Raw genomic sequence first — 16,869 nt, 5'->3', positions numbered from 1 at the left:
GGCGGCTTCTCGCTGGACTGCATGTTCCCGGCCGCTTAGAAGCCGAAGCCTTATGCACCGATCTCCCACGTCACGGCCGTGGCTAGCCAATCACCGTCTCGCTGCCCTCCTCCCACCTCAGCAACTCATTAAGCATCCTTCCCAAGCTGGGATGGTACAGTAAGACCCATTTATAGAGAATAAGAGGAAGCGACCCATTATCAAAATTGTTAGGTAATGCCATATTTTCATTTTTTTTTTAAATTATTATTTGGTAAGGTATTTGAAGTGCACTTCGGGGGAAGAGATGGCTAAGGAACAGGAGTGGCGGTAGTGGTTTATGAGCGATAGCTCCCAAGTTGCACCCAGCAGAGAGACACACACACACAGAGAGAGTGATAAAACTGGTAGGTAATATTTTTTTTTCTTCTCTAGCTCAAGAGGAGAAGTGTGTCTGTATAATTTAAATAGTGGGGTCTTGTTGTTGTTGTTGTTGAGCAGAGCATCTTTATGGAGAGGAGGTTACAACCAAGTGTCCTGATTTAATGTAATGACCGTTGCTAATAATTTTCCTGACTCAAAGAAGGACAAATTAGTCGTCTTTACAAGGCACGTGAAGAGAAGAAAGTTTAGGGGCTAATCAACGGAAGACAGTTTTCAGAAGAGCACGGTTGATTTTTTACACAGCAGAGGGTAATTGCCTTTGAGTAAACAAAGCTTATAACATTCTGCTTTATTTATGATCAGAAAAAAAATGAAGACCCATCTTTTGGGAAAGGAAAGAGAAAAGTGTGAAAACTCTCCTGCTGTCTGAGCCACATCATATTGTTTATTGGCTGTATAGAACACTCCATTCTGCTAGAGAAAAAGAGATTTTGAATGAACTTTTTGGGGGACAAGAAGGAAAGTGCCCATTAATTTCTAGACAGAGCTTTATAAGTTTTCAGAAGAACTCATATAGCTTGGATCCGATATAAATTAATATTTTTTTGTTTTCAACCGAGTATATGTATTTATGAATGTTCTTTAATATTTATGTTGGGATATTTATAAAAAAATCAACTACTCCGATATGATTAATTTGCCAGCATTTGTGATATAAAACTGGAACCAAATGATAAATGTAGTTTACTTAATTAATCTCTTTGCAAATAAAAATTAATTCGATGTGATCCTTAAAGGGATTTTGTTAATGACTGATCGGTTAGGAAAATATTTGATTTCTCTTCGGGTTTCGCATTTACGTTTGTCTTGTGAGAAAATGGTGTATGGGGATAATGTAAATCTATGGCAACTGCGTCAGAAATGGCCTTTATTTGGAAATTGATGTGTAAAATCTTGAGGAGAAAGGTTGATGAAGTTTGCACTTGTTGATGATTGAAAAACTGCCCCCTAGAAGAAAAAAAATTCTTCCAATATAAATTTGATTATAATGAATTCTGCTCGGATTCGCAAATACATTTTCTATAACAAAGTCTCCTCCCCTTCTTAATTCTTTTCTTGCGAACTAGCGGTTTTGACTGAATGTTAATTAGCAAAGAAAGGCGATAGCTTTTTTTCTTTAAAACGTTAAAGGGTTAATAGTCTGGAGAAAACCATTTAAAACAAAACTCGTTGTTTTCTCCTTGAAAATAATTCTAATAGTCCAGCATTCCGTTTAGGGAAGTTTTTAAAAAAACGGGACATTTGCAGGAAAGCAATTTATGGTAAATCTCATCCGAAGAGGACACTCCAACTTTAACTTCGGATTGCTTTGTAGTTCAGAACTCGGATTCATCCCCTGCTAGCTAAGGAAGCCAGCTCAGTTACTGTCCTTTCGAATCAAAGTGGACTAAAATCAGGGCTAATTCTTCCCTTTCGCAAAACTGCGTTACGGTTTCATCATATTCCTAACCCGTCTCACTTCGGTTTAGTTCATATCTATTTTTCCCTCGTCATTAAACAAAAATCAACCCCAATTCTGCTCAGCCTGTCGCCCATCCGCGAATTCCACTCTAGTCCCCTTCGGATGACTGAAACCTATTGGGCGTTCACACCGAGAAGGAAACAGTTTGGATAACGTTCTGGTTTAAGCTACACAAACCGAATAAAGACAAAGTTCGGAGTTTGCGCCGGTAGCGGGATAACATAAGTATATAAACGGCGGCTCTCAGATAGATCCAGGCAGGCACAAAGCCTCTTTTCGATACCGATCTGCGGTCTTTATTTATTTGTCTAAACCCAGACAGCTGTTCCATTTCTCAGCTCCGGCTGCAGCCCAAGGACCCAGCGCTTGGATTGCAAACTGAAGACCTCTCCACCCCACTCCAGCTCCTCCTCCTCCTCCTCCTCCTCCTCCTCTGCCAGCGTTGTGGGAACTGGAGTTTTAAAGCCCGGCCTGACACACAACGCACACAGAAACACACACACGTGTTCGCCGGATGGGACCCAAAACTCCTGGGCTCTCTCTCTCCCAGCCTCTCCCCCACCCCTCAGCTGTTGGTTTGCATCCTCTCCGCGTTTATTGGTAAAACGTTAAAAACTGGAATCAATACATCCATCCACAGAGCCCCCGACCCTCCCTTTCCACACCCTCAACCCCCTTTTCGCCCTGCATATGTGCTTCTTCTCATGTAAAACAGAGGGAAGGGATGGCTGGGATAGCCATGGTCCTATAGACCCTATAAGGCGACAGCTGTACTCTGCTATCAAGGGACCTCTTCCCTTTGACTGCCGGCCCCCAAGTGACATGTGTTGGTCAGGGATGAATAAGAGAGAGAAGATGAGCATCTTATGCCCATCAGCTTTCCATGGTGTGCGTGTTTTTTAAGGCGTTAGCAAAAGCATCTGGTGAGAAAGAGAGAGAGAGAGAGAGATTATACTATATATACACAGCGGTGGTAGAAACCCCGCCTCCGAAGAGTTTGTCATGGGGAAAGGTAACCAGGGACCCTTGCTGAAATGAACCTTACAAAGGAAGCCCCTGCAAAATGAACCCGAGGACAATGGATCTGACACTTTCTCTCTTTCCGTAAAGGCGGAATAAGGTGGGATTCAATGTATCTATTTCAACAACCTTCCACCTGTTTTAAATTCAGGGGGAGACCCCAGACTCGTCTGACACAAATTAAAATAGCAGAAGCAGGAAAATCCCTGGATGTAGTTTGCCTCTCATACTCCAAACTGAAAAATACCTTCTCCCAAAACCAGACAGAGAAACAAAAATTCGCTGTTTCTTTAAATGAAAACGATTAGGCGGCTTCCCTGATAAATCAGGAGAAGGTAGATTGTGATGCCTTGCTGTGGAAAAGTGGAAACTGACGCCCAGGAGTTTGCAAGGAAGATTGATTAATAAAGTCACCTGATTCTATAAAATGCTTGGCACTCCAACTGGCATGTTACATGTAATGGCATTTGCTTAAAGACCGGTAGCATCGATTCTTTCTCACTTTGCTTGTGCACCAGTTCGGTCCTTCGGTGCCATTTGGTTTTGCCTTTCAACCAACAACATTTGTGTTCACTTGCCACCCACCCTTGCTCAGACTTGACATTTTGTGTTGAACACACACACACACAATTTTCTCCCACTAAATTAAGACGGTTTCCTCCAGCTGCAGTGAAATAAGAACTGGCTTCCATGGGAAGTCAGTGTCGTTTCGTTTTGGGAATGAATCCCCCTGGTTCAAAGAACAGTCCTGGATCTGGAGTGATTTTTGTAAAATGTGCAGCGAAGCGGGTCTGCCCAGGATGCAGGACTCTGAGAGGAGGGAACCAGGTCATGACTGGGAACTACTGAAGTGCCCACAGAGAGATCACAACATGCTTTCACTGTTTTCCCCCTAATGATTTGAGGAGACTGAAGCACTGGCCTGGAAAGCACCACACTTCCAGCGCCAAACCTGCCTTTTGATCAGATACATTTTGAAAGGCCCATTGATTTCTTGTCAGGATTTCCTGGCAAGCCATTTTCTGGCTGGGGCGAATGATTCTAAAAGGCAGAGTTTGCTTTCTGCTTTACAGGCCACTTGCTGTAGCGGGTCATTAACGTGATGTAGTGGGAGGAACTCTATGGGGGTTAACACAAAAAGCAACCCCCAATCCCCACACACCGCTCCAGATCCTACAGACGGACTTCGGGTCTGGAGTTCGGCCTGGACAAAAGACAAAACAGTTCCCTGTGCGTTGTTTGATTCACCCTTTGAGAAGATACCCTGCAATCCGGAGCAGGGACAGTCCAGACTTGTTTCTGTAGAGCTCTAGCCCCGATCTAGCTAACTCCGCTAAAGGACACAGGAAGGGGTCGTTCCAGTTAAGCGTGGAGCGCCAAAGGGGAAGCGGAGTGGGGAAGATTCTCTCAGGTCTTTCCCTAGGAGCCGTTCACACTGAAGGAGTCTGTAATCCCTTCTCTGGGAAGTGGGATCAGCAGCAGGCTCCAGGGAGCCTTCCCTGCCCCAGGCTTGCATTGCGGGGGAAGACGTTTAGTGACCCAGGCCAGCTGCATTTACGGCCCTATTCCCTGGAGGGCCCAGCCAACTCGGAGAGGGAGGGGTGTGATTTGAATGTCCTCAGCCATCAATCGAAAATGGCAGGGCTATTATTTACATCGTATTTACGTTGTAGTGGGGGGGGGGGAGGCAAGACAAAATGCTCAAATCAACCCCCCCCCCCTCTTCTGCACCGAATAACCAAAACGATGTCACTCACCAATCTATGGCTGCCTAGGAAGAGAGACACATCACTTGTGTCTCTGGCAGAGACACGGCCGGACAGGTTTCTGCACAAAGAGTTCAAATTCTCAGTTGTAACAGCTGACACAAGGTGTCCCTTTCTGACTCTCCCCCCCGTACCCCTCTTGGAACCCCGACTTGTGTCCCCCCCTTTGTCATATGGGTTCTCTGCCCCACTCCCCCTCTTTGTTCTTTTGGAGGGCAAGAAAGGTGCATTCATTCGGATTCTAGTGACACCCTGCTCGACAGAATTGGGGTGATGATGAGAGAGACTGGCTTGTTTTTGGAAAGATGTGAGCAATGAGCTGGAAAGTCAACACTGAAGTTTGGGGGTGAGAGGTGAATAAATATTCTAAAAATCGAGGGGAGTTTCACCCAGAACAGTATAACTGGGGGAGGGAGGGATCTCCATTGACTTCTTGGACGAGGGTTTTTTTCCCTCCAAGTTTCATCAAGCTTTGTTTTCATTCTAATTTTTATTATTAAAATAATCAGATTGCAATTCGCTTATGGGATAGGAAGGAAATTGAAGTGTCTGTCTGTCTGTCTGTCTGTCTCTCTCACACACACCCCCTGTATCACGTATTTATTGTTGGAACGTGAGGGGCTATCGCCACACTTTAACACAAACTCACTCATTGGGACTATTTTTAATGTCGCCCCAGGTTTTTAAAAGGGGAAATAAAAATGAGGAAAAAATCAATTTAAATTCTATGTTAAGTTTAGGACAAAAAAAAATGAAGTCCTCCCTTTCGGCTGGGTTTGAATCTACATTTTGCGGGTGTCTTTCCCGTTCTTTTAGTTAAACATCGCCCTGTTTATCATCCGTCTTTCTACACCATTGCGCTCGGTAATGGGATTTCTCTCTCTCCTTTATGGGGCACTAGTGTTGTACAAATATTATAGTCTCCCCAGCCCCTCTATAGACTCAGCCTAGACTTGTGTAGACTAGCAACTGCGCGCAGCAGGAATTGTAAAACTCGAGGCAGAAGGTATTGGAGAGTCTTACAGATGGACTTATTCTAACACGCGGTCTGCGGAGGTACCCGCAGAATAGCTTCGCGGTGCGGCCGGGGTTTGACACAATTGCTGTTCTGCCGGATTTTAAAAGCTCGATCGGTGAAGAAACTCCCTTTACAACCTGGACACGTTGCCTTGATCTGTAAATAGACAGCGGCTGCAGGCGGAATATTCCTGGGAAACGGATCAAGGAAAATAGTTTCCTTTCTGTGCTCAGGGCTGTGTTGAACTCCGCAGCCCTTGCCGCGGGGGCTAAGTGACTTGCTTGCCCTCTCCCCCCCCCTTTTGCTTTGTAACATTTAAACCAAGCAAAAGCTCGCGCAAAAAAAAGCCAGAGTTGAAAAGTTCAAGTTGAAAGTTTGCAGCGGTGCATACAGGAAAAGGAGACGGATTGTTCCCGGGATGCACGTGACATTAACCTCGGTGATCCCACATAGCTCCCTAGGTTATGCTGTTTGGGGGACTGTTCTGATCTTCAGGCATGCAACGGCCCTGAGTGACACTTCGTAATAAAGTGAGAAATATTAGTCCGGACCCAGCGCAGCTTTGATCAGCTGAGTGCGACTACATCACCTCTAACTTTAAAAAAAGCTCCCAGGGGCTGGGACCAAACGCAACAAGACAGCAACAGCTCGCCTTGACTTGCCAGGGAGATCTCTTCTGCACTTTCACTGCTGGGGGACATTGGCCAGGTCCTGTCCTCCTGCTGGCTCAGTCTGGAGACACACTCCTAGAATTTTGCAGGAGAAGTTAGACCAACCAGTTTCTGCTTCACCATCACCCCGAGACATATCAATGGAAATAGACTCCTAGCAAAGAGACAAGCCCCACCACACAAGGCTTGCAATCTCCCAGTAATTAATCCTCCCAGTAATTGGCTTTCCTCCTTCACGTAATGGGCATAGAGTTACCATATCACTGCTGATAGCTGGAGAGATATCAAGCAACTGGGGGTGGGGGAGAAAGGAAAAGCCCACCTCTCCCCCCCTCGCCTTGATCTCTGCCTGCTAGTGTCTTTCAGCAGCGCCCATGCTAACGATTTCTAATCAACAGCGAGCAAGCCAAGATTACCTGAGCTTCCTTTCTTTTCCTTTTCAAGCCTTTTGTTTCGGGTCTCACTCCGAAAGAGGACACCCTTCCCTTTTAAGGTCTGAACACGATTCACCCACTACAAGTGAATAGAGCAGACACGTTCCCTCTCCTCGCTCTCTTCCTCTTGCTAATGCAAGCTGGCAATTCAATTATTTGCCAAGGAATATTTTACTAACTGATCACAGGGATACTGCTCTGACAGTCACCTTTATTCCCCCCTTTCCCGGCCTTTAGTTTTTAGCCACTATTGTTGGCAAAACCTGCATGATCTGTCTTTGAACAGGTGAGGTTTCTCTCCTTTTCTCTTTATGTTAATCAAGTCTCCGGGCAATTAGAAAAGCCAGTTTTTGTGGGTTATTTTCATATTTAATGCAGATGGGTTGAACTTGCTCATGGAGAAGAAGCCAGTTCTTTGATGCCTTCAAGACCAATGGGCCAACCAGGACATCCTGAAAGTACAATCTATTTCTTGCGTCTAAGGTGCAGGGTTTTGGTGGGGTTGAAAATATGGGGCCCAGGCGATCTATACACCGTTCTTATTATGTTCTATATTCAGCCTGCACATAGTTTGGGAGATCACTTAGGGAAAGTCACTGGCCACATGGACGATTTTCTAACGCTGGAGAGCATTGGTACATTACTGTTTGCCTCATCGTCGTCAGTAAGCAGATTTACTTCTCAGATCACTGCAATAACCAGCAATGTAATGGATATTAAAATGGGTATATAAAATGAAAAGTTGTAAATGCTCCGTTTCTCAGCAAAACCAAATAAACAACAAAATGAACGCAGTGAGTTTGACACAGCTGATCCCTGCTGTTAACCAGCTTTCTTAAAAAAAAAAAAAAAAAGACAGGGGGCAACTCCTTGACAAATCATATTGCAACATTAAAGGAAATCGGTGGCAGTAGATGTCTCCGATTAGTGCCCAAGATAGAGGTTTAAATGCCCCTTTCAAATGCAATTTGTGTCCAGGGGCTGATTTTCCCCCAACACAGACTCTGCTTAAACAAAAGTATTTGCAATAGGTGAATTTCATGTGCCATTGGGGGAAGGAAACCGTCCAGTGGGCCCAACCCAAGGAAGCAGGCGAGGATTTTTTGCATGTGAATATATCCCTGGGACGTGGAAGCGACACCACAAACTCCCCCAGTTCTACCTCCCTTGGCTCTTAGATACAAAAATTAAGTTCTAGCAGGATTTGTCTTGCCAATGTTGTACACCGTGTGGGCTCCTCGGAGCCTGAAACTTCGGGAGCCCTGGACATCTGCCAGGGCCAGATATTGACTTTTACACCCTCAACTCAACCCACCATTTCCCCCCGACTTTCCAACTCCGCAGCACACCAGGGCTAAGAAATTCGATGGCTCTTACAGATCTGTTCCCTGTAGCCCTGTCATTGAAACAGCTGTTCTTTCACTCCCAAAAGCCAATAATCCAACTGAATCTCAGCAGCATTGTCCGAATCCCCTCCCTCCAGTAATGTGCGGAGAGGGGAGACAGGAAGAAAAAAGCCAACAACCTACTTAATTGGCTTCTACACTGTACCCCCACCCTTGGTTTCTTTGCTTGAAACCCCTTGGAGAGGTTTAAGCAATCAGAAATGTCCCTCTCCCCCTCCTTTTAATATGCGCCAACACGCCAGCGCCTTTAAAAACTCTAAACAAGGCAAGAGAACACACCTGGATCTGGGAAACTAACATGAATTTATCCAGTGTATTTGTCAGTTTCCTGTTACCGTTTTCCGGAGCTGGATAGCTGATCAAAAGGCAACAGGGGAGTCTTAGATTTCAAAATGTCAGGGGGTTTTGTTTGTTAGTTTGTTTTGCGCTGGGTGGGGAGAAACGAACAGGAGAGGCAAGGCGATCAGACAAAGAACACCTCAGCCACGTTGGAATAATCGGTGACAGTTAACCCATAATCCTGGACTCTGCAGAAGTGGCTCCCTGCTGGTCACTGGGCTGCGAGACGCTGCTTTCCATCCTCCTCCACCTGACTTTCCTCTTTCCCCTTCCTTTGTGGGTGCTTCATGCCAGTTCTCTAAAAAAAAGTGACTTACACTTCCCCCCCGTCTCCCTGTCATCGGCCCAGTGGTCACATAACACATCCTGCCCTACCCAAGGAAGCAGCGGGTTTGCAGGGGATGGGGAAAGATACGAACTGAAAGCCAGGTATTGTCTGGAGACTACGCAATACCGCAGTTCAGAAAGCCGCAAGTCTATATCTTCACAAATCAAAGTTACTATAGTGCCCAGTAGCTGCTTGTTACCTAGATATCCACACACTGGATAACTTTTCCCGGGCCCCCTAACCCATAAACCTTCTTGCACAGAAACTTTCCCCATCTTGGAAGCGATGCATTTGGCTGATTTTGATATCGATGACTAAACCAACATTTAAGTGAAGATGTAATTAAGCCGGTAGAACTACAAACCATTCCTGGCCCGGATCCATCATTCTGTGCCCTGCAAGGTTGGTTTTAAGGAGCCGGGAAAAAGATCTTTAAATGATGTATTAGAGGTCCCAAGTTTACATTGAAACACTTGAATCGATTAGAAGGGTAAACAGTGTTGAGACGGGTCAGGAAAGTCCACCCACAGCACGTTTGCAGCTGGGGTGGGAAGAAGCGCCTCTCAGAGAAGTTGCTGGGATTTTTTTTTTGGTCTGCTCCTTCCCACTCTTGATTACCCCTTCCTGGATTTCATGGCACGTCGCTAAATGGTGTCGCTTACATTCCAAGCTCATGCATTGTTGATGGGGAAACAGAACTAATAAATAATTACCAGTCCAAAGAGTGTGTGCCTGGGTTTTGACTGAAGGCAAGGCAGGGAAAGCCTCCAAAAGGGGGAATCATGAAAGAGCCAGCCCTGGAGGGAGATCTCTCTTCTCTCTCTCAGGCTGCAGCTTGCTGGGGAAAAGGCAGAGAGTGGCAAACAACCAACCAACAATATCAGGCAGAATCAGCCTCCTTCCAAGGGAGCGTAAAGGAAAGAGAATGAGATAGGGGGAGAGAGCAGAAGTGCTCATTCCTGCTGGCTGACAAATCCTTCGCACTTCAGAACTGGGCTTGCAGAAAGCACAGGGTGCAATGTGAAGCTGCCTTTTTCTGCTTGTCCCCGTGGGAAAAAAAAAACCCAACACCAACAGGAACACACTGGTTCACCCAAGTGCTGCAGAATAAAAGGACATTGCTGAGAGAAGTGGCAGCTTTTTTTTGTAGGTTTATTTTTAATTGCACCTCAGTGCCCAGGACTTCTGTCTACCCCTGGGTTGTTTTTTTCTCTGGACCAAAGCCAGTAGTTCACAAACAACTGTAGCAAATGGGTGAGAGAGAAGTGTGTGTGTGAGTGAGTGTGAGTGAGACCTGATTGCTAGGAGGAAAACCAGGGTGTGGGTGAAAATTAAAAGTTTTTTTTTTTAAAAGGAGGGAAAGGCAGCTAAAAGACAAATAGAGGAAGACAAGTAAAGAGGGTGTGAGCGGTGGGGGAAGAAAGACCATTAAAGAAAAAGAGGGTGAAACAAACCCCACGAGGAGGCAGCGAATCCCAGCTCATTCATCTTCATTGTCTCCGCGTATGCAAAAGCAACTCCAGCATAAGGAAAAGCCACTATCAAAGCCATGGCTTTATTTTATATCCTATAGATCAGGAGGGAGGCAAAGCTTTATTTTCGCCCAGAGACAGATATTTTATTTCTCTCTTACGGTTTTATGTGTGAGAGATGTCAAAAAGGTAAAATAGATTGCTAATGCATAGGCAAAAGGAAGCTGTTTTGGCATGCTCTGTGTCATGAGGTCTCCCAGGGAGAGCAGGCTGGGGATTTAGGACTGATGGCAGACTCAGGGGGATTTCTGCTAAAACATCTCTCTTCATAAATTCAGCAGCATGGTCAACTCAATAGGAAGACAGTTTTCAAGAGAAAGAGTTGGAGCCAGGCATAAATGCACCACACAAAGGCATCAATTACCTTTCAATCTACATACACAATTGTAACAATCTGACTGTAGGCTTCAAACTGGTGCAACTCAACTATAGCCTGACATACTGGGTAAATATGTTTAGACCGCAAAGTCTTTTCCCTAACCAGACATTGTTTGCAGTGTCACGAAGTGGCTACTGTTAATTTACACTAAACTTGGGAAGCTTTTCCTTTTTCAAATTTATTTTTTTAAGATAATATTTTGCTCAGAGATGGCATTGTAAACCTTAACCCTTATTTAGGAACATAAGCATTAGCTTGCTTTTAACTTTACAATATGTATTTACGTGCTTACACCCCCCCCCCCATAGGCACACATATGGATAAACATACCTTATATTATCTATACACACAGATTATATAGTCATGAACATTTACCTATTCAGGCATAATATCTTCTCAGTCACCCTTACTTTATTAATAAAAGCCATTACTGGGTATTTTACTCATCTATCCAAAACACAACAACTCGCCCTGGGTTAATAGAATTTTGAGTGACACACACACACACACACACACACACACACACACACACACACACACACACACACACACACACACACACACACACACACTTTGTGTATGTTCTATATTTGTAGCCACCTAAAAGTCTGGTGGTGGATTTGCAGGGACCTTTTGCAAAGTTAAAATATATCTCCCTAAGCTGCAACAATTTTCATACTTTTTTAACCTCAGGGATTTACTTAGCACATTAAGTTCAGGCTCAGAAGCCCAAGGCTATTACTCATTTGGGTACTCCTCTCCCTCCCTCCTTCACCACATATTTTATCATTTGACTTCCTGGTTTAAATTCATGTTATGGCAAATAATAGATGGTAATACTTTCCCCCCTCTCCATATTAATTGTCATTTCTGGCAAACTCTGCATTTGAGATGATTTAATGCAAACTGCAGCAACAAAGTGAAACAAGGAGACAAACAGCACAAAACAGAAAATTATTACAATTCTGAAGCTTTTTTTTTTTTAAACATAGTTTCACAAATTTCCTGACAACATTTGTGAAGTTGGATCACAGGGTCAGTTTTGTTTGCACTGGACAGTGTAACCTATATACATATTAAGAACTGGCCAATCCTGTGGTGCAAAATACACATAGACAGTAGTATCCTGAGAGAAGGTGGCATACTTCCTGAAATATTGTTCTTCCTGAGGTGGCTGAAATAGGCAACAAACCAGAGTACTATTTGCAAATTAAAAAAGCAAGGTGTAGCTGATTAGCAAATTAATTATTTCAGTACCCCCAGGATTATATTGTTTTTCTAAATTCTTTGGGTTTAGGTAATTTACTAATTTCACAGTCAGTGAACTTCCCAGTGAGTGAGTCAATCTAATCTATCTAATGTCTATATAACACTTGTTTTATAGGGAGACGTAAGTTTAATGGTGATGGCAGAGGAAACAGGACCTCTGGACCTTTCTCCTCGGCTCTGGCACTGACTTGCTGTGTGACTTTGGGCAAGTCACTTCACCTTTCTGTGCCATCTGTAAGAGGATGATGATATTTACATACAATGGGGTGATGGGACCCTAAATGAATGTTTAGAAATCCACAGCTAAATTCTATAAGGGGCTGATCCACAGCGTATTGAAGAGTATGAACTATTATTTAGTTATTAATAGGAATGATCATGCAGCGCTTACTCAAGTGAGCAGTTTCATTAGCTTTCAACAGGACGACTCATGTGAGTATGAGACTAAAGAAAGGGGTTTGGCAGGATCAGGACATTACTCTGCCATTCACAAGCGGCTGGGAGAAGAGGGTTTCTAATATAAAGTTTTTAGGTCATCAGCAAAGCAGTGGCTTCGGGTTTCTGTATCACACCAAAGTAGGATGTTTGAGCATCGGCGAGAAAAATAATTGAAATAAAATGGATAGGATTGTCTGAGTAAAATGAAATGACAATAAACCAACACCAGTGGTAAATCAGCAATGTCATGCTGACTATCAGTTGAAAATGGTTAGTGCATCTCCATTTAGTATTTAAAAAGAAAGCAACCCCCCTGGATGGCAATATTAATGCCTCTTCAGAAATATCTAACACAACTCAAATTTTGTTCGTGGTTTGTTAAGATGAAATCAGAACCTACTGATGAATTTATATCCTTGCTCTCTATTCCTGGCAGCTGATTTAATCCTTCTCCATCTATATATTATACCTTTTTAATATGGTGTTCCTATGTAATCTATGCACACTATAAATACAATATGATATCAGAGTTTATATAGTGCTTCCATTGTAGGCTCCTATTTTTATCGATCTATAATTTGGCACATAGGTTTTGACAGGACATTTTCCTCTCCCTCCCCCCCTTTACAACATGTTCAGAAGTCCACTTTGTTATTTATACAATTTGAACCAGACAAATGTTTTGTACCTGTTGAAGTGTAAGAAGCTTAGGGAAAAATTCTGTCTGTCTGATGCAGATGGGCATATGGCAGGAAACCTGCAGGCAGAAGGGGAGTGCAGTGTGGAAGTTCTCACATCCCTGATTCTGGCTTCTATCAAAATGCAGGCAGAGGCTGGCTTGCAGGCCCTCCTAGACTGACAGACATGGTGGGGAAATCAGAAGAAGGATCTAATAGAGAGGGGGCCTGGTATGGGCAGTTGTACTCACAGAGACTATACTGACCTAAAACTGGAGTAACAGAGTGACAAAACTGTCTAGAGATGATTAACCACACATTTTAAGAGACATGCATATTATTATAACTTGATTCCTTGCATTTTATTATACAGTGCATATTATACCTTGTTGAATTTCTATTATCAAATTTGACTGTGCATGTAGAAAACTGACCCGCGTGCTACATGTAAAATAAGAGATGAAAAATTGCATATACCACTATAAAACATATCACTATAGGTTCAGAGAAGAGACACCACTCAGGTAAGACAAAAAACATTGGGTCAAACTCTGTCCAAGTCATACCTGTATAATGCCCCTGGTTTTAGTTGGTTTTTACAGGTGGAATTGAGGGCAGAGTTTGGCCCATGAGAGGGTAGCTGCAGCGGTCTAGGATATCCTCAGAATCCCTCACTTAGGCTATGTCTATACAGACCCACAGTTCGGACTACGGGGCTGTGAATTGCAGCACGCACTGTAACTGCCCCTGGATGACACTGCTGGTGCCTAGGTTTGCATTATCTAGTCGTGTTTGAAAGAGGGCTACGAGTTTGCAGCAGCAACATCCACACAGGGGAGCTGCCGTGCAGCATGCTAGTGCACTCTGCAACTCACTCCCCCATAGTGCAAATTGCAAGGCTGTGCAGACAATCCCTCAGCTTAGTCCTGTGCTCTGATACCCTGGGTACATTGCTTGTGTTTCACTCGTATGAGTTGATCTCCTCATACAGAAGGCCAAAAACGACAAGCCCAGAACATGCAGAACTCATATGGTCTTCAGAGGTTATTTCGCTGGATTATTGTTTATATCACTGTAGTGCCGAGGGGCCCCAGATGAGATCAAGGCCCCACACAAGTCCCTGCCCCAATGAGCTTACTCCTAAATGGACAAAGCATGGGAGGGGGAAAGGGACACAGAGAATGAAATGATTCACTCAAGGTCACACAGCAGCCTGAGCCAGGAATCCAACTAGGGTTTTTACTAACTCCCATGCCAATGCACTATCCACTGGACATGCAGCCTTCCAGCTTCCATGGTCATAGGGCTGCCCGACAGGATGTTTTTTTAGCATCCTGCACCCCATCTATCCTCCATTTCCCACTGCTGCAGCTGTTCTGGTGGATCTTACAGGTGGTGAATTACGGCCATGAAGCCTGCCAGTAAAGAAATGGCCTCTCTCTCTGGGTAAGACACTGGGTATACTGGAAACTTTTTGTTCTATGAGTTAAGGCTGACTGTATAAACAACAAGTGGCAAAGGTGTGAAGTGAAAAGGCAAATACACCATCTGTACCTCACTTTATCTGTTTATACCACAGCATACACTAGTCTTCTTCCCCCGTTAAGTATTTTAAATGCATGACTGTTTGTTAGGCTTCCCGGCAGCAGGGCTGTTAGCATTGCAAGTTACAACTTATCACATCAACTATTTAAAGAAACATGAACAAACAATGTTACCTAAAAAGGAATATCTAATGAGCTGAGACATAATTTCTTCCCCCCTCATTATTGATGACCTTTCATAACTTGTCATTGAGTCTGCCATTCACAAGTTACAAAGTATTGATGCCTCTTATTAGCTAGCCCATTGTATATCCTCATTATATCTCCGTATCTGCAGGTGAAGATGACTGGAGAGAAGCTGTTGAAGGATCTAGATGAGAACTACACAGCGTAGGAGGCATGAAATATGAGACCAACGTAGCCCTGAACAGCTCTCTGTAACATTAGTTCATACTAGTAGGACCTTCATTAAACCTTGTTAAAAATCGGGGTTGGCTTGATTCTGTTTAGAAGCAAAACTGAACTCTCGTGAGCAGTTTTCCAAACAAGCACGTTTCTGTGATGACCATGAAATTACCATCTGCTTTTCTGATAGCACTTTTCTAACAGAGAGAGCTGCGTGTGTGCTGTATTTGATTAGGATAGGTGGAAGTATAATGCTCAAGATTCTGAGTAATATGTAAACATTTACATTTACCTACCAATGTGTTTCTTCCATTTTGATTAAATAAAACCTTTGTTTCCTTAATTAGTTAATGTTTGTTACTTGAGAAAGAGGGGTGAAGGAAATTCAGTTTAACACATGATAATTAATAAATAATGAATAAAACTGGATTTTTCAAACTTCACTGCAGAGGTATGGGCAGTTTATTTACTTCTCTGTGTGTGTGTTAATAAAAAAAATCATGTGAAAAGTCTGGTATACATATTTCACTAATGGTCGCAAACTCAAGTTATAAATAATGAGAGACGAAGTTCCATTTTTTGCTTATTTCTTAGAGGCACTTGTGGCTCTGGCATGCTGGTTTCTAGACCGATCATTGCTCCCCGCCCAGGCTTTTTCAAAAATGGGACTGCTCTTTGCAGAGTCAAGCATTTCATGCATATTTCTAACTAGAGACAGGTCCCAAAGGAACATCCAGAAACTATGGTGGAGATTGGTTCTTGATCAGCATTTTGAGCTGAACTTTGCAGCTATCTCCTGTTATGGACTAAACCAAGGTCCTGAATCCAAATCCACCTGCCCAAACTGATACGAATCCAGACCGAACATTGTATCTATGCCCTACAGCCAGTTATAATGTCTACCAATGAATATAGGGCTTCATCCGAAGCCCATCAATGAGAGTATTTTCCATTGACTTCAATGGGTTTGAGCTTAAGCCCTTTTACCATATTCATCACGCTGGTGTCTGAACACCTTGAGAAAATGTTACAAAATATGGCAGGATAGCGTAGCCGGGGCTGCTGTTCTGATATGACTCCTGTGTATGCTTTAAGTGCAGTGGGCATAATCTCCGCTCACTGTTGCGCCCTCATATGTCTTTACATAAAATCAATAACGTGTTAATTCAAACCAAATCTTTTGTGCATACCTGCTGGAGATTATGTTGTCTCCACAAGGAAACACAGGGAAAGGTTCAGTTCCCGCCTCAGTCTGTAGGCCGGACGAGCAAATACACAAAACAAAGTCCTCTGGTGTGGCAGGATTGCTTCAATATTTGAAGAATGGTTTAGGGCTGTGTGTGTTCTGGAGAAGTAATTTCATACAGTAGCTTTTACAATCCCAGATTAATATTCTAACTGGGTTAGTGCTTCAGAAGAAGGAGAAAAAAAAATTCCATTTCCAAATACACGTGTAGTTTAAATTCACACACCTGAGCTCGCCTGCTTTAATATTACAGATCTGTATTTATTTAGCAAAAGAAAAAGCAGGCTTCTCATAGCCTCTGATTAAACAATGGCAAAATGGACTAATTCTGCTCCGAGAAGTACTGAGACAGTGTTTAAAATGCCTGATGGGTCACTGAACAATGGCAGTGGTGATTTGCAGTTTAGTTACTTGCTGAAGTTGCTACACAGTTCCTGAATGCTAACATGAGGTGTAAAGTAACTACCAAATACGCATAATATTGCTGCGGGGGATGCTGCGTGTGAGATGAG

At 43.5% G+C, this 16,869-nt stretch overlaps 1 long non-coding RNA gene across 1 annotated transcript; it reads left to right on the top strand.

Annotated features, from left to right (window-relative positions):
- Position 1: 1 nt before the first annotated feature.
- Positions 2 to 15,554, top strand: LOC128825917 (uncharacterized). The gene is made up of 2 exons (XR_008442753.1): positions 2 to 386; positions 15,044 to 15,554. It is a non-coding gene; the product is annotated as an uncharacterized LOC128825917 (long non-coding RNA).
- The last annotated feature ends 1,315 nt before the right edge of the window (positions 15,555 to 16,869 follow it).

The sequence above is a fragment of the Malaclemys terrapin genome, chromosome 18 (assembly GCF_027887155.1).
Source record: "Malaclemys terrapin pileata isolate rMalTer1 chromosome 18, rMalTer1.hap1, whole genome shotgun sequence".
Lineage (NCBI taxonomy): Eukaryota > Metazoa > Chordata > Testudines > Emydidae > Malaclemys > Malaclemys terrapin.
Note: the sequence above shows the minus strand (reverse complement) of the source record. Positions and strands in the feature narration are given on the sequence as shown.